Below are 18,752 nucleotides of genomic sequence, written 5' to 3'. Positions count from 1 at the left end.
CCGACTCAATGGAAAAGAGTCTGAGTGAACTTGGGGGGCTGGTGATGGGCAGGGAGGCCTGGTGTGCTGCAGTCAGTGGGGTTGCAAAGAGTCAGACACGACTGCATGGCTGCACTGAAGGCGGGAAAACACCGTACTCTGAAAACTATATGAAGCTGATGAAAGAAATTGAAAATGACACAGATGGAAAGATATACCATTATCATTTATTGAATGATTTAAATACTGTCAATATAATTCTGCTCTTCATGGCAATCTATATATTTAGTGCAATTCTTATAAATACCCCAATATCATTTCTCACACTGCTAGAACAAATGATTCTAATATTTGCATGGAAACAGAAAAGACCCTAAAGACTGAAAATAATCTTGAGAAAGAGTAACAAAACTGGATTGGAGGTATCACACTCCCTGATTCAAACTATACCACAAAGCTACAGTAATCAAAATAGTGTGGTACTGGTTAAAAATAAAAAACTAGACACACCACGTATGTACTCAGTTAGTGTGACAAAGGAGGCAAGAGCATGCGGTGGGGAAATACTGTCTCTTTAATAAATAGTTTTAGAAAAATTGGAGAGCCACATGCAAAAGGATCAAACTGGACTGTCTTCATGTCATACACAAAAATTAGCTCAAAACGGATTAAACACTCACCTGTAAGGCCTGAAACCAAAAAGCTCCTGGAAGCAGCACAGGGTCTACAGTCTTCGACTTTGGTCTTGACAGTATTTGGAGGGAACGTCTCCCCAGGCAAGAGAAGCAGCGGCAAAAGCTGAGCCTGCGTCAAACCCTGTGAAGCTTTTATACGCGGAAGAAAACTATCACCAATGTGAAAAGGCAGCCCACTGGACAGGAAAAGATGTTTGCTAATGATATATTCAGCAAAGGGTTGATATGCAAAATAAACAAAGAACTAAAAGAAATCAACACAAAAAATGCAGACAGCCGCAGTTGAAAATGCACAGAGGACCTGAATAGACATTTTTCCAAAGAAGATTATGGTTAACAGAATGTGAAAAGATGACCTAAATCACTAAGCATCAGGGAAATGCAAATAAAACTGCAACGGGATCCCGCCTCACAGCTCAGAAAGGCTGTTATCAAAAAGACGCCAAATGGCAAGTGCTGCTGAGGACGTAGAGTAGGTGAGATGCTTGTGCAGGTGGTGAGAAGGTAAATTAGTGTAGCCTCTATGGAAAGCGATGCGGAGGTGCCTCAGAAAATAAAAAATAGAACTACCAGTGATCCAGCAATTTCACTTCTGGATATTTACTTGAAGGAAAAAAACCCCACTAGTTTGAAAGGCTATATGAACTCTTAATGTTCATAACAGCATTATTTAAAATAGCCAAGATATAGGAGCAACTGAAGTGTTGATCCATAGATGAATGGGTAAGGAAAACGTGGCGTATATATATACATATATATTCACTTCTATGCAGAATCTAAAACACAAAATAAAGCAAAATGAAAACAGGCATACAGATACAGAGAAGAAACGGATGGTTGCCAGAGGTTGGGGAGTGAGAGGAGGAAGTGAATAAGTATAGGAAATTAAAAGGTGTAAACTTCCAGTAATATCGTGTCATAGGATTTGTTATACAGCTTAAGGAATATGGTCAATAATATGTGATAACTGAATGGGGACAGTTGTTTACTAAACTTATCATGGTAAACATTTCATAATGTATGCAAATGCCAAATCTCTAAGTAGTACACCTGAAACAAACATTATAATATTTTATTTCAACTATAAATATCAACTATTAAATTAAACTATAAACTATAGAATTAAAACTTATATCAACTATAAAATTAAAACAGAAGTACAATTGGAAAACAAAATGAGAAATTATTAAAAATGTAGACTATAGCAACACTGAATATAAAATTTTTTAAAAGTTTGTAACGCTTTGTACTGACAAAGGTGGGGTAGAATATATGTATATTTAAGTTGCTACAGCTTGATTTAAAATAAAAATAATTGGGTTGACAGTAGGTATTTACTACATCTCAAAAATACAACTTCTCTGAGAGTCTATTAAAAATATATTTGTAAGTGGTCAATAAGTGTGTAAACTGTTTTGGTCCCATCGAGAGAGCAGGCTGCAGCTTCGTGTGAAAGCTAAACTGGCGCGTATAAAGCTGCCGCAGAGGAGAGAGCGTGACTAAGCGGAAGTGGCCGTAGCGGCACAGGAAATCGGTGGCTTACACGGAGCATTTTTGCATCTTTGAAACTGTATGTTTGGGCAAACTGACTTTTCTGAAAACTGGAAGGAGCACCGGCTCTGTTATCACAGGAGCCAGGGGCCTGGTGAGAGAGCCTGGGCTGCAGACCCAGAGCCTGGCACCTCTCGTTTAGGACTGGAGTCGTCCCCCGCGGTCACCTGGGATGCTTAGGTGTGCTCTCAGCGTAAGAGTACATGGTGATGTTGAAATAACCCTGTCTCGATTCTTCAATTGTCTAGATTAGAATTCCTAGGGTATAAATCTTTCCATTTACTGGCAAGGGGTTCATGTGCTTGCTGATAAATTTTAAAGTCGCTGGTGGTCATTTTAACAAAATTTCCAGCTAGAGAGTTGGTAGAACAAAAGCTTTCATCCCTGTTACTAAAGGTTTAGACCACAAGTGAAAGCTAACCAAAGATTTTTTTCTCAAGTAGCTTTCCAGAGGCAACTTTGTATACTTAGAGAAACTTCAGCCATCTACCCCAGGTCTTGTCTGGAGTGTATTCTATAGTTTTAACCCTGAAAATCTATAAAAGCTATTTTTTTTGACATTTGGGAGTGACATTTATTTTCGGCAAGTTATGAAATGTTCCCTGTATTATTTGCCTTCATTTCAAGTGAGACTGGTCTCGTGATCTCCTTGTCATTGATGAGTGTTCTGTTCAGCAGGCTAAAACATCATTTGAGAAGGAACCCACACCCAGAATTTCTGCTACATGACTTTTTCTGACTTATTTGGTGGTGGTAGAGATATTTTTTAAATGCTTAGCTGAAAACCTTAGGAAGTGAGGATGATCAATCTTAATGAGTTTCAGCATAGAAGATATCTATATTCCAAGTTTATTTTTCATACAGTTTTTGAAATTCTATTGCTCTTTGAAATAAAATAATACAAGATGAATCTATAAATATAGGTTGCTTCTCCCTCTCCATAACACACACCGTTGGTGACCTTTCTCCAATAAAAATCTTTTCAACATTTAATAATAATAGCAAAAACTTTTCATAAACTGATACCTCTTTCTATAGAGTACTGATGATACTCATCCATTATAAAACAACTGAGACTCTCTTCTTAATGGACAAATTTGATTAAACAATTTTATATGCCATGAGGATATCACAATGCTACTGCTACTGCCAAGTTGCTTCAGTCGTGTCCGACTCTGTGCGACCCCATAGATGGCAGCCCACCAGGCTCTGCCGTCCCTGGGATTCTCCAGGCAAGAACACTGGAGTGGGTTGCCATTTCCTTCTCCAATGCATGAAAGTGAAAAGGGAAAGTGAAGTCGCTCAGTCGTGTCCGACTCTTGGCGACCCCATGGACTGCAGCCCATCAGGCTTCTCTGTCTGTGGGATTTTCCAGGCAAGAGTACTGGAGTGGGGTGCCATTGCCTTCTCCTATATCACAATGCTGCCACGTATAAAATATATTTTTATACATAAATATTTGTGGACAGTTGGTTGAGTTTATTTGTAGAATAATTTTCTAGAACCTCCATCAAATTGTGTATGTACTTTAAAAACTAACAGTCGCTGCAATGAAGATGCACTGCAACTAAGCCCTGGCACAGCCAAACAAACAAATAAGCTAATTAGCTAAAAAGGTTGACAGATGGCGCTCAACGTGCCCATTAGATGACGGCACCAGTGTAACCTACCATCCATAGATGTTTTGTTAATAATGAAAACCATCAGTCTTTGCCCTTTATCAATCTTACCGTGGGATGACTAATCTTTTATATATTTTATTTCACATTTATAATTTTTCCATATACTAAGAAAATTATCTTGTCATTGGTTGCATATATTTTGTCCATAATGTTGACATTGTTCATACTATTTTCTTTGGTACAAAAGTTTTCATTTTTATGTAATCAGATTTATCAGTCTTTTTTACTTATATTTTCAGTATTTTTGCGTTTATGGCACTAGGTTTTATGTCCTGATTGGAAAGGAATTCTATACTCGGAGATTGCCACGTCTGTGTGTATTTGTGCATTTGTTTTTCTGGCACTTTTACTATTTCATTTTTTAAAAAACCTAAAGCGTTGATCTTCTGGAATTTATGTTTTGGTGCAAGAGGTGAATTTGGATCCAGCTAACTTTTTCATGCTAGTTTTTTCATATAATTTATGGCTCATGTCATATCGTATTATATCCATGTCAATATTAACTTTGTCATATACCAGGCTTCTGCCACATTTGTGTAATCCTGCTTTCTCCATTACTGAGTTCAATAATCTGTCTCCAGCAGTGAGCTCATTTCATCACATAATGTGCGTTCAGACCTGGCAGGGCTCATTCCTATCTATCAACAACACGCGTGTATATGGAGGGAGAATGTGGAGACTGGTAGAGGTGAGGAGGATTTTGCAGTTTCCTAAGCCATACATCCTGGAACCTGGTTTCTATCTTTGAAAAATGTGGCTGTTGGTCACCAGTCCCTAGATAGCTTTTTTAGAGCACACCTGGGCATTGTGCTCTTCATTTGTTCTTGGATTACACATTCTGGGCAAACGAGATGTTGGGACTGCTTTCAACCAAGGACAAAACCTGAAACTCCTGCCTCTAGACACAGATTTAAAAGGCTAGTGCCAAGAGAAGCTGTATTTTTAACATTCATCTGAGCTTAGAACGTTTCCTACAGAGGAGTCACACTGGTTACGGCTGGTGTCAGATGTAAGAATAACATCAATTTAACACACTTTCCGTTTCAGGTGAAAGTGGTGCCATGATTTCACAGGACATTACATGAACTACAAACTGGCTGACACCAAGAGTCTCAAGAAACCTTAGTTATGAATGAACTCACGTGAGTGGCCCTCAAATACATCCAGGTTTCCTGTTAACGTTTGCTGAAGTCTTACCAACTCTCAAGGCGAAATTTTAAGATGGCTTTTCCCCCCAAAGCATCCCTGGTCCTTGGGGCAGATGTCGTCTTTCCCACCTCCATTTCCCATGGCCCACGTAGCTTCTGTTACAGTTCTCTCATCTGCCCTGATTCTAGCCTCTGTTTCCTCCTTTTGATTATAACTGACTTGAGCTCGGTTCTCTCTGAGGTCTTATTTATAACATTCACTCATTAAATCCTTTTCTCATTGAATGGAGTTTTGTCTATCTTTATTATTCTATTGGAGTATAGTCGCTTTACGATGTTGTGTTGGTTTCTGCTGTACAATAAAGTGAACCAGCTGTGTGTTTACTTATATGCCCTCTTTCTTGAACCTTCCTCCCTGCCCACATCCCAGCCGCCTAGGTCATCCCAGAGCACCCAGCTGAATCCCTGTGCTACGCAGCAGTGTCCCGCTAGCTATCTGTTTCACACACGGGCTCCAAAATCACTGCAGACGGTGGCTGCAGCCATGAGCTTAAAAGACGCTTACTCCTTGGAAGAAGAGTTATGATCAACTTAGATAGCATATTCAAAAGCAGAGATGTTACTTTGCCGACTAAAGTCCATCTAGTCAAGGCTATGGCTTTTCCTGTGGTAATGTATGGATGTGAGAGTTGGACTGTGAAGCAGGCTGAGTGCTGAAGAATTGATGCTTTTGAACTGTGGTGTTGGAGAAGACTCCTGAGGGTCCCTTGGACTGCAAGGAGATCCAACCAGTCCATTCTGAAGGAGATCAACCCTGGGATTTCTTTGGAAGGAATGATGCTAAAGCTGAAACTCCAGTACTTTGGCCACCTCATGTGAAGAGCTGACTCATTGGAAAAGACTCTAATGCTGGGAGGGATTGGGGGCAGGAGGAGAAGGGGACGACCGAGGATGAGATGGCTGCATGGCATCACTGACTCGATGGACATGAGTCTGAGTGAACTCCGGGAGGTGGTGATGGACAGGGAGGCCTGGCGTGCTGCGATTCATGGGGTCACAAAGAGTCGGACACGACTGAGCAACTGAACTGAACTGAACTGAAAAATGCTACCATGTTAAGTTTTCTAATAAGTTTTGATAATTTATACACTCACATAAGCACGCCTACAATCAACATACATAACACTTTTATCACCCCACAAATGTTCCGTGTGTGTGTGTGTGTGTGTGTGTGTGTGTGTTTAATTGGGGTATGCTTTTTGTCATTTTAAGTTCACTTACTCAGTTTGCCTCTTCCATTCAGCATAATGCTTTTAAGATATATCTATGTTGTGTATAGTAGTAGGTCATTCCTTTCTTAAAATTTATTTTTTATTGAAGCGTAGTTGAATTACAATGTGTTAGTTTCTGGTACACAGCAAAGTGATTCAGTCATACACAAACATATATATTCTTTTTCATTATAGATTATTACAAGATATTAGGTAGAGTTTTCTGTGATATACAGTAGGTGAAAGTGAAAGAGAGTGAAGTCGCTCAGTTGTGTCCAACTATTGGCAACCCCGTGGACTGTAGCCCACCAGGCTCCTCCATCCATGGGATTCTCCAGGCAAGAATACTGGAGTGGGGTGCCATTTCCTTCTCCAGGGGATCTTCCCAACCCAGGGATGGAACCCAGGTCTCCTGCACTGCAGGCAGACGTTTTAACCTCTGAGCCCCCAGGGAAGCCCATACAGTAGGTACTGATTGTTTATTTTATATACAAAAGGCAATGCCAAAGAATGCTCAAACTACCGCACAATTGCACTCATTTCATATGCTAGTAAAGTAATGCTCAAAATTCTCCAAGCCAGACTTCAGCAATACGTGAACCGTGAACTCCCTGATGTTCAAGCTGGTTTTAGAAAAGGCAGAGGAACCAGAGATCAAATTGCCAACATCCGCTGGATCATGGAAAAAGCAAGAGAGTTCCAGAAAAACATCTATTTCTGCTTTATTGACTATGCCAAAGCCTTTGACTGTGTGGATCCCAAGAACCTGTGGAAAATTCTGAAAGAGATGGGAATACCAGACCACCTGACCTGGCTCTTGAGAAATCTATATGCAGGTCAGGAAGCAACAGTTAGAACTGGACATGGAACAACAGACTGGTTCCAAATAGGAAAAGGAGTATGTCAAGGCTGTATACTGTCACCCTGCTTATTTAACTTCTATGCAGAGTACATCATGAGAAAAGCTGGGCTGGAAGAAACACAAGCTGGAATCAAGATTGCCGGGAGAAATATCAATAACCTCAGATATGCAGATGACACCACCCTTATGGCAGAAAGTGAAGAGGAGCTAAAAAGCCTCTTGATGAAAGTGAAAGAGGAGAGTGAAAAAGTTGGCTTAAATCTCAACATTCAGAAAACGAAGATCATGGCATCTGGTCCCATCACTTCATGGGAAATAGATGGGGAAACAATGGAAACAGTGTCAGACTTTATTTTTTGGGCTCCAAAATCACTGCAGATGGGGACTGCAGCCATGAAATTAAAAGACGCTTACTCCTTGGAAGAAAAGTTATGATCAACCTAGATAGCATATTCAAAAGCAGAGACATTACTTTGCCGACTAAAGTCTGTCTAGTCAAGGCTATGGTTTTTCCTGTGGTCGTGTATGGATGTAAGAGTTGGACTGTGAAGAAGGCTGAGTGCCGAAGAATTGATGCTTTTGAAGTGTGGTGTTGGAGAAGACTCTTGAGAGTCCTTTGGACTGCAAGGAGATCCAACCAGTCCATTCTAGAGGAGAGCAGCCCTGGGATTTCTTTGGAAGGAATGATGCTAAAGCTGAAACTCCAGTACTTTGGCCACCTCATGTGAAGCGCTGACTCATTGGAAAAGACTCTAATGCTGGGAGGGATTGGGGGCAGGAGGAGAGGGGACGACCGAGGATGAGATGGCTGGATGGCATCACGGACTCGATGGACGTGAGTCGGAGTGAACTCCGGGAGTTGTGATGGACAGGGAGGCCTGGCGTGCTGCGATTCATGAGGTCGGAAAGAGTCGGACACGACTGAGCGACTGGACTGAACCGAGCGTGTATACTGATCCCAAACCCTGCACTCATGCTGCTCCCCTTTCCCTTCTCGTATGTTTCTCTTTTGTAAGTTCGTTTGTATTGTGTTTATCGACTCCACATATACATGGTGTCATATTACATTTGTCATTCTCTGTCTGACTTACTTCACTTGATATGACAGTCTCTAGGTCCATTCATGTTGCCAAACGGCATTAGTATCTCGTTGTTTTTCATGGCCGAGTAATATTCCATTTATATAAAGCCCACATCTAGTGGGTCATTGCTTTTCATTGCTGAGTAGCAGTTTGTTCCTCCCCTGTCGGTGGACGTTTGTGTTGTTTTCCAGGTCAAAACTACTATGAATTAAGCTGCTATGGATTTTTGTGAATGTGTTTGTGTAGCCATGTGTTTTTCTGGTTTTGTTTTCCTTTTGTGTACTCGGTCTCCCTATTTGATTTGATTTTCTGCCGCTTCAGAGAGCCATGCCTTGAAATGGACAGACACGTATAAACATAGCAATAAATATGATAGTGTTTGTAAATTTTCCTGCCTTTCCTGTCTCTATGACGGAGACCCAGAGAGTAGTCGCTTCCAAAAAAGAATTTGACTTCATTTTCAGTTAGGGTTTAATCTTTCTAATTAACCAACAAGACAGTAGTTCCATTGAGGAAACGAAAGAAATTGGCATGAGTGTGAGAACTTGGAAGTATAAGCAAGTAATTATCTGACTCAGCCAGAGGAAGAACCAACCTTAATGGGGTGCTGCTTGCTAAAGTAAGCTGCAGGGAATCAAACATGTAAATCTAATTTGAGGTGTAACCAACTTTTTAAGCCACAGAAAGTTCAGGCTCAATTAGCCTTCTTTGTTCTCTCTCAGGAGAGCCCCTGACAGATGGTATTACTCCAGAACCATCAGTCAATCATTTGGTTGATTCTTTTTCATGCTGCAAGTGGCTTGAGGATGATTTGCAATATCAACAGCCAGTGAATCCTCACAGAAGCTTTCTCTCAGTTGTTAACAGAGTATCTACGGCTAATCCTAGCCTAGCTGCCGTGTTCTAACCAAGGCAGGCACTGAGTGCATTACGGTCTCTGAGGTGGGGAGAGAACAGCTGAACGCTTCAGCTGCTATGGCGACAGGAGCCGCCTACACCGCATGGCTTTGTTCTTGGAGGAAATCTACTCAGAAGCAGAATCAGGGATAGAATCGGAGGGGGCCATGGAACATGCGCTTCCAAGACCTTCCGGCCCAACCTCAGTGCATAAGACTTAATAGCAATAAAGCCAGAATCCCCAGAGTAGGGAATTTCTTCCCACCACTAATTATGCCTGCATGCCGAGCTACAACTGAGAAACTGAGGTATTCTAAACCACTGTATCCTTATTCAAATTTCCCCTGACAGACAAAAGGTAGAAACTTAAATTAAACATACACACACGTTATACTCTGCTCCCAATAGTAACATATTGAACCATAAGAAGAAATACCGCTGTCTCAGCAATCTATTTATCAGCTGTAAAAACATGCTGTTAAGTCGCTTCAGTCGTGTCCGACCCTGTGCGACCCCATAGACGGCAGCCCAACAGGCTCCCCCGTCCCTGGGATTGTCCAGGCAAGAACACTGGAATGGGTTGCCATTTCCTTCTCCGATGCATGAAAGTGAAAAGTGAAAGTGAAGTCAGTCAGTTGTGTCCGACTCTTAGCGACCCCATGGACTGCAGCCTACCAGGCTCCTCTGTCCATGGGATGTAAAAACATGAGCTTTGAGAAATGTGCTATAAGTTTTTGTTAATTGTGGAATGATATAGTTACATAAGAATTATAATTTTTGCTACTTCCAAAGGTTGTATTAAAAAAAAAAAGCTGTTTTCTGCTTTCTTTCTCTTTCCCTTTCTCTTTTCTCTTCCCACCTTCCCCCCCACCCCCCTTCACTGCTTTCCTCTGTATTCAAGTATGGCTGAGTGCTAGGTCCAAGATTTCTTTCAGGTTTTGGGGACAGTCTGACCCAACGCATATAACCTCATGGTCTTTAGATAAGAAGCCTAGAAGTTCTGGATGTTGATAGTGGTCTGTTAGCCAGTACCCGAAGAATCTGAGGAAGCTAGAGATTGGATGTGCTTGGACCTAGCAGAGTAGTCACACTGTTAGGGATTTCAAGGATGCTTAAAGAATTCAGGGTTCGTCTACAGGAAGATCCACCACCTTATGAAGCAATAAACACGCCACACGTGGGGGACGCAAGTTGGAGGCTGGCCGGGTGTCAGCTAGATTTCCTGCGGACACAGCTGATCACACAGAAATCTGACCCCAGCTCCTCCCCATGCATTCAGTCCTTCACTTGTTCACTCATTGAACAAACGTGCACTAATTTCTGTGTTCTTTGCAGATATACTGATGAGAAAAATAAAGTGCTTACTCTCAAAAAGTCTATAGTCTAAGTAGAAGACATTAATCAAATAAATAGCATACATTTTAACTTTAAAATCTGTAAAAGGAAATCTCATAGCAATTTAGAAGAGGGAAAAAAGCCTCAATTATCTTTAATTCTTTTTTTTTTCTTTCTTCACTACATCGAGCTAGTTTTTCACGCCTAAAACACCTTATGGTGGACTTAAAAATTAGAAAATGGTGTTGACTTTAAGTTTCTTACTATCTTTATTCATGGAAATAAGGCAGCCATGAGTATTAAGCACATTTTAAGAATGGTTTACAATCATTCATAGGTTAAGACTTTGGCATTAAGATATTAAACATTTTATGAATGTAATTATTAAAATAGAAAAACTTAAAAAAAAATAAAATCTCAAAGCACTCTCAGAGTATAAACCTAAAAAAAGTGGCATTTGAGCTAGGAACTGAAGGTTGAATTCCCGTATGAAGTACCAGTTTCATATTAAAATTGTGGAATCTAGTCCGGCTTCTGCTCGCAGGCTGTAAGAAATAACAACGATTTAAGTGGGAAGAGAATAAAGAAAGATGATGGTGGCTTCCTTTTCACACATAAATATTAAGAGGGAATTCCAGCAGCTCTTACATTCCTTAACTTAAAGCTTGAAACCTTGTCCTGAATATAAGAAATACACTTGTTTCATTTGGGTAATAAATCATTGAAGAGAGAGCAGGAGGTCTTGAAGATACAGAAGGAACGTTTGCCCTGGGTGGGGCTGCAACCTGGCTGTGGTCAGTCACCGCCAGGCTACCTGTCAACTCCTTTCTGATTCTCCTGTGAGCCCAGCACCTGTTATGCATCCGAGGCTAAAGGCATCAGTAAAATGGAAAGGCACCCATACTTTAAAGCTCAGAATACAGTTTCACGCAAGAACTGGAGGCTATGTTCCCCTAAGAGAAAAAGCAGAAACTAATCAGAAAAATCTGAAAATACAATCACGGATAAACTGCTTTTTGGAAACAAACATAGGCCCATTATCATATGGCTTGAAGTGCAAAGACGAGCTCAGAGAAGGTCTATGAAGGGCCTTTCTGACTCCGTGTAATGTGCAATTTCAGCTGGGAGGCACAGACTCAGAAGAGGGCACACACCAAGAAAGAGTGTCGCACACCATCAGATTCGCGATCTGATATTGACCATCTTTGGGCTTTGGGGATTTTTGTCAGGGGTTACGACACTTCTTAGAAGCAGATGAACTCATGGGATTATCTGCAGACTTACCTGGGGACCAACATTCACAATGACTTGGGATTTAATATCACCATCACCAACATCCCCCTACCCCAGCATCTTTGAGTGGTGCCTGGTACCTAATGTAACGTGTGATACTACTGTATGGGGATGCCGGAAGGAACTGTAACAATAAGCCGGCAACAACACCACAGGCAGAATCAACATCTGCGAGGATGCACGCGTTTTAAGCATCTTATTAATACTCAGATGATGCTGGGTCTGCTAGCCAGGAAAGATAGTCCACTCCTTTCCATTTATACAGGAAAGATGACCGGGGAGGTAACGGAAGAGACAGGTAGGAGAGAGCTGACAGCTGCTGAGCACTTCAGTGTGGCGGCCTCTGTGCTGATGCCCTGTATCCAGCAGCTCATTTAATTATGAAAACACACATGACTATTTCATTTTTTCAGAAACTATTAGGAAATGGAGAACTAGAGATGAGAGTAATTTTGTCAAAGGCCACACATCTAGTAAATGGAAGAGCCAGAACCCAAGGAGGCACGATTTCAAAACCCATGCCTCTCCTAAGCCTTTCAAGGAGGCAAGAGAGAATATTTGGGGGAGAGGTCCCACATTCTGAGAGTCTGAGGAAGAGAGCATAATGAACTCTGGAAGGCACAGGGCTGGGGAGAGGGACTACGTAAGCCCTGTGGGCAAAAAGCTGGCGTCAAGCGGGGCGGGAGCAGCAGCAGCAGGCAGAGTGGGAGCTGCGAGCATTAGTCAGCGTGCAAGTCTTGAAATGGACACTTCCACAAAGAATCAAGAAGCAATGGTGCTGAGCACCTGGGTGGCCCCAGAGACGAGCCCTTGAGACTAGGCTCCACTCTTGGCTCTTCTACTTACGTGTCGTGAGACCTTTTCCAGATTCACTCCCGCACAAGCTGGAGCTAACAGCACTGTGGTCACTGGGACAAGACTGAGCTGTCCGCATTAGGTGGACAGTTGAACCATCTGCTTGAGACTTGGAAATAACGCAAGCCAATCAGCGCGGTCAGGGGGTCGCGAGTTGGGAGATGACTATAGGGGGCAGGAATCTAATCAACTGTATTGTAACTGGACGGTCAAGGGGAGACCTGTGTAGACAGAAAGGTCAAAGCTCATGAGTGCCTTCCCGTCCTGTCTAAGGAGAGAACAGTCTTTTTAAATCGCTAGATTAACTGCTATTCAACTCTGGATGAAAGAGCTTTTAAGGCGAATGAACTTTTCACCTTTCCTCATGCTCACCAAGCAATCCCATGACCATGAGACACTTGGGGTTTTGGGGCAGCTACTTTTATATTGAGGAAGGACATTAGGGCTTCTGTTCAATTTAAGGACATATGCCCTAATTCGTATTATATTACTTCTCTGTTGCTGTATAACAAATTTTCCCAAACTTACTGGCATGAGACAATACATGTATATTATCTCACAGATTGTGTGGCAGCTGGGTCTCTTGCTCAGCAGGGTCTTTTGCAAGGCTTCAATCAGGGTGTAGGCAGAGGCTGCAAGGTCAACTCCAAGTTCAACTGGGGTAAAACTGGCTTCCAGGCTCACTCAGCGGTTGTTGGCAAGATTCAGTTCTCCGTGGGCTGTTGGGCTGAAGGCATCAGTTCCTAGGGGATGTTGGCCAGAGTGCCCTCAGTCCTTGCCTGGAGGAGCTTTCATCACAGTAAGTAAAGGAGACCGGAAACAGAAGGTGTCAGCAAAGAGTCACGGTCTCCGGTGGCCCCAGAGGCATCTGCGGGGCTGCAGTCTAGGGGGCTGGAAAAGAGTCAAACGCGGCTTTGCGACTGAGGCACAGCAGCAGAGGCAGGAATATCGCATCCCTTTGGCTGTATGCTGTCAGGTCCAGCGCACACTCAAGGGGAGGCGATCACACGAGGGCGTGAGCACCAGGAGACAGCGGCCACTGGACCCATGCGAAGCTGCCTTTTACATTCCTCTGCCCACAGACCGGTAGCAAAGATGGGGGTCGACATGGTGCCTGGAAACTAACCTGGGTGTTATCTTAGGAAAAGCCTGAAGTCCCACTTGCTCTGTCAAATTTCCTCCCTATGAATAAAAGGTTTAGCAGTTTGTTTTCCAATAAATGAATCACAGCAAGCGAATCATCCCTATTCCAGGGCCATAAAGCAGCAGCCCCTCTGCAGCCCTGGGTAGCCGCCTCTCTGAGCGGCCCAGGTGGGTAAGGTGAGCTGAGGTCCCTTGACACGTGGTTTTCAAAGTATATTTACACTTCGCTTGGGTCAACAACCTTGATATTTGGCAGAGGTCTCCGAACAGATGACGGAAATATTTTCTCTCGCATTTAAGCCAACTCCCTTGTGTTGATATTTCAGCATAGAGGGTGGGGCGGAGTCAGGGGGAGGAGGGACGTGGAGGAGGGGAGGGAAGAAAGGGCAGAGACGCTGTTGCTGAAGTCTCGAGCTTGGCAGATGAAAAGGGCTGGGTTCCAACAGAACGCTCTAGCATTAATCATAAGAATTCGGTGTCCTCCGGACTTTGCCGGGGGTTAAGTCTCCCAGGGGTTCAGACTCTGCGCTCCCAGTGCCGGGGGCCCGGGTTCGATTCCTCGTCAAGGAACTAGGTCCTGCGCGCCGCAGCTGAAAGATCCCGCATGCCGCAACTAAGACCTGGCACAGCCAAATTAAAAAAAAAAAAAAAAAGAATCTGAGTCCTCAAAAAAAAAGTGCATGATTACCCAGAATAGTGCCGCTGGGGCAAGGGTCACAGCTGACTTATCCGTTTTAGTGAGACTGAAGAGAAAGCTGTGTACCTGTCTTGAATGTTCATGTGTGAATGTCTTGCCATTTTGCTTTTGACAGAGGAATAACACTGTTTGGGTGTATTTCAGTTCTTTTGTTTATCACTAGCAGTGTCTGAGCTATTGACTTGGGCTATTCAAAGATCTTAAACCTTAAGAAAAGGTGCCATTTCCTTTGACTCATTTTTTTTTTTTTTAATAAGGCTGGTAATGCTGAACACCTCCGGGCCTGCTCAGTGGCTTCAGCTGTGTCTGACTTTGTGCAACTGCGCAGACTGCAGCCTGCCAGGCTCGTCTGTCCATGGGAGTCTGCAGGCAAGAATGCTGGAGTGGGTTGCCCTGCCCTCCTCTGAGGGATCTTCCCAACCCGGGGATGGAGCCGGAGTCTCTGCACTGGCAGGCAGGTTTTTTTTTTTTACCACTACCACCACCTGTGAAGCATGGTAATGCTGAGTATGCTGGTTATTGATTTGCAGGGTAATTAGTACCCTCACGTAGCCAAGCTCCCTTAAAGGGAGAGGCTGCAGTGCAGCGACTCTGTTATTGCCTTAAATAAAATCAGAAGGGATAATTCACTTGCTGAGATTCGTTTACTGAAAGACAGACAGCTAAATTTTTTTTATTTCTAGAGAGGAAATTTGACAGAGTAAGGGGGACTTCAGATTTTTTCCCAAGGAAAGAGGTTGTTTATGGTTTAAGAAAATTGTGTGGAATGTGTGGAGATCCTGCCCATCTCTGGGTTCCAGTTTGGAGCATAGACAATGCACAATATCATATCTTAGTTATGGGAATTCCCTGGTGGTCCAGTGGTTAGGACTCAGAGCTTTCACTGCCAAAGTCTCAGCTTCAATTCTTGATCAGGGAATTAAGATCCCACAAACCATGGCAAAAAGAAAAAAAAAATCCTTTTACGTCCTGCCTTTGCTGCACAGTTGATGGGGGACCTGGAAGCAGTGGCTGATTTAAATGCCATTTCAGTTATTTGAGTTGGATGCTGTCAGATGAAGCCTTGAAATGAACAGTCCTTCCCATGCAAATGACTGTTGTTTTATAGGGTACATGGTCTTTCAGCCACATTTTCACAGCAATCATTTCATGCCAGGCCCTGACCTGGTTGCTGTGTTGGGAATATACGTCTGCTGAAAGACTGGCTGCCCTGGAATGCCTTACAACTCAAGAGGCACAGAGGTAAGGAAAAGTGAAAGCGTCACTCAGTCATGTCCAGCTCGTTGTGACCCCAAGGACTTCAGTCCACCAGGCTCCTCTGTCCACGGGGTTTCCCAGACAAGGATACTGGAACGGATAGCTACCCCTGGGATAGCTCCAGGGGACCTTCCCAACCCAGGGATCAAACCCAGGTCTCTTGCATTGCAGGTAGATTCTTTACCATCTGAGCCACCAGGGAAGGCCCCCCCCCCCCCCCAAAAAAAAAAGCACAAAAGTGGACTGTAACACAGCTAGGAGGAACAGCAAGGATTCTGGAACCCGTGTAACTGGGTCTAAATCCTGGTTCAATCTTTCACTAAAAGTGCGACTTTGGGTAGATTATTTATCTTATTTTATCCTCATTTTCCTAGCTATGAGACATAGAGAACAGCACTAACCCTCTATAAGGATTGCAGAAGTCCCCACACACGAATGAGTTCTGTTCTGAGAGCGCATGCCTATGTCCAGTCCATCTGAAAGGCAGCAACGTCCCCCTAGGGGCCTGACTAACACAGTCTGCTAGATAGCACTGTACTGCAATAGGTTTATAGAACTTCACACAGATGACACATAAGAAGCAAGCAAACACAAAGTCAAAGAAGACTTTTTAATCTTACAGCACAGTACCCTGAAAAGCACAGTAGTGCAACAGCTGCTAGACAGAGGCTAGCGTTCACATTTGCATCTCTGAAAGCTTGTGACGTGAAGGTTCATATGTAGGGGACTTACTGTCTTATTAGTACAAAGTGAATTGATATTTAAAACTCTGAGTAGAGTGCCTGTGACCTTGTAAGCGTTTGTTAAATATCAACTGTTTTCATTTCTTTCAGATTTAGACTCTTGCCTCAATATCCTCATCTATAAAATAAGCTTCATATCATAGCATCACCAACTCAATGGACATGAGTGTGAGCAAACTCCATGAGACAGTGAAGGACAGGGGGGCCTGGTGTGCTGCAGTCCATGGGGTTGCAAACAGTCAGACATGACTTAGTACCCGAATAACAACAAATATCATATGCCCTGACAATATAACAGGTTTATCAAGAGACTCGAATAAAAGCACCCACACGTTTAAGGGATGATACAATTATATGTGCTTATTAATGAGATTTGTTTTCCAACTTCAGGTTCATGAGAGGGTTAAGTCTGTGCTCATAAACGTCCAGGGTGGAGTTTGAGAGGACTGTAAGAGAAAGGACTATATTTCCCATTTGTTGTTTTCTCAGCCTCTGCTTCCTTATTTGTGATAAAGGGAGAAGAGAGCATGTTTTGTGCAGTTTTGGGAGTGTTAAAGGAGCACACGTTTAAAGTACCTGGCATGGAACAGATGGTTGATTGAGTCATCTTAGGCTGATATGAAGGGACTTCCCAGGCGGCTCCAGTGCTAAAGAGCCCACCTGCCGACATAGGAAAAGCAAGAGATGTGAGTCTAATGCCTGTGACGGGAAGATCCCCTGGAGGAGGCCATGGCAACCCACTCCAGTGTTCTTGCCTGGAGAACCCCACGGACAGAGGAGCCTGGTGGGCCACAGCCCACAGGATCACAGAGTTGGGCGCAACTAAAGCAGCTGAGCACACATGCGTGTGGGCTGATGCGAAAAGAAAAGAAAAAGGTGGGACCGAAAGGCAGGCTTTGGGAGAAGGGCAGTGAAGCCCAAGAAGGAGGTCCACTGATGCGAGCCCCAGATCCGCGGCACCTGAGCCGTGGGCTGGGGCCGAGGCCCCGTGTCCACCCCTGGTCATTTCTCTCCACTTTCCCTCTCTGCTGTCTCCTGCCCCAGCCGCTCCGCTGAACACCAGAGTGACGTGAACTGACCAGCCCTGAACCAGGCCTGGCATCAGAAGGAGGGCTGAAGTTCTCCCTGGTGGCTCTAGAAGTCACTTTCCCTAAGGCTTCTGATTCACGGGATGAGCTGCTCGAATACTTACTAAATCGTTTCTCACTCTCGTCCAGGCTCCCTACTTCCATGCCTCTGTGGACGATAAACGTCAGTGTGGGTCACATAGACTAGAGCCCAAGAAGCCTTGGAACTTTCCCCTTAGCCTTGCTTTTCTTTCTTCATGATCGGAGGATCTTAAACGTGAAGACATTTCTGCCGCAACCTGGTCCAATTTAGTTCAACACTGGCCTTGGCCAATGTGCATAGAGCACCTCTGCCCACCTGGCTTATAATTTCCTTCAGAATCCCAGTTGCTCTGCCGTGGACCCGTCTCTCAACTCTCCTGAGCCCCCTGTGTGGTCCTTTGGCTTCTGTGAGTTATGACGTCACGGGAATGTATCCCTTTGGTTGTCTTTGAAGTTTCACGAAGCCAGAAGGGGGAGGAAGAAAGAAGGATGCTCTGACCTGCCAGCATTCCCTAAGACAGGTTGTTTCCTACTTTTAAGAATTATGAGTGACTGTGAAGATGGATGGTAATTGAAAGAAAACAGTGAGTTAATAGCCAGAAGCATATTAATAGGTCAAGGGACTAATGCATTTAGTGGAAAGGTTAATTAATTGGATGTGTGTGTGATAAAGACATCTCAAGGTGACATTTCAGTTGACAGTCACATCCTCACACTAGCGAGGAGGGTAAGAGGGTGTGCTCCATCAGAGGATTTCAACTCGGCGCCCTGCTGAACCCTGACTGACTCTACACTAACCAGGGTAAGCAGACGAGCAGTTTGCAGAGGGTCTTTGGGGGGAGGAAGCAATGACCTTCTAGCTATTCAGTAACGGCTTACTTACCCTGAACCCCAGCCATATGACTTACTGCTACTGCTGCCTGAGAACATTTGCAGTTAAAGAAATAAAGACATGGTCGAGCCCTCTCTTCTATGGATTAAAATGAATCTGTCGCACATGTTAATTGTACAGAAAAGACTTGCTCCCGTTATAGGAATTTTAAGCCACCCACGAAGATGTGTATGGACCCAGGAGTCATTCACAACATTCTTACATAGACTGCAAATCCTGTGAAGAACTCCATACGATAAAGGTTTCTTTACATAAAACAAT

Source organism: Budorcas taxicolor, chromosome 1 (assembly GCF_023091745.1).
Source record: "Budorcas taxicolor isolate Tak-1 chromosome 1, Takin1.1, whole genome shotgun sequence".
Taxonomy (NCBI): domain Eukaryota; kingdom Metazoa; phylum Chordata; class Mammalia; order Artiodactyla; family Bovidae; genus Budorcas; species Budorcas taxicolor.
Note: the sequence above shows the minus strand (reverse complement) of the source record.